Source organism: Cystoisospora suis (assembly GCF_002600585.1).
Source record: "Cystoisospora suis strain Wien I chromosome Unknown contig_2275, whole genome shotgun sequence".
NCBI classification, from domain to species: domain Eukaryota; phylum Apicomplexa; class Conoidasida; order Eucoccidiorida; family Sarcocystidae; genus Cystoisospora; species Cystoisospora suis.
Window position 1 is genome coordinate 22,167 of NW_027155074.1, and position 490 is coordinate 22,656.

Genomic DNA, 490 nt, shown 5'->3' on the forward strand with positions numbered 1-490 from the left:
AAGGTGTCGATCTCGACTTCTTCTCAGGATGTCGATATTCTCGTCATCCCTCAAGCTTCTCTCGCTGGTCGCTTAAAGGCCAACGCTCTCCAGTAAGAAGGTCCTTCTTTCAGCATAACTGTTACTCTTTTCCTCCGCGATGTGAAAGAGATTAAGACGCAGATCTATTGACGTAGCTAGATACGTAGATAGACTAGCCACAAGTAAAGAGATACAGAAATAGATCAATAGATGAGTTCATTTCTCTTATGAAGGTTCTGAGTAGACACGGTTACCTATCTGTCTCTTCTCGGGCTCTCTCTCTCTAGATGTGTCTAAACATAATGTGAGCTATAGGACACGTTCTTGAAGTGCAGAAGGCGTAGCTATAATACTAGTGGGACTACGAAGAGATTGCAAGATAGTCGCCGTGTATGGAGGCTTTTTACGCCTCTGTTAGGTTGGGTCTATGGATGGGATGCCTTTCTTGCCGAGAAGCATTCAAAAGAGG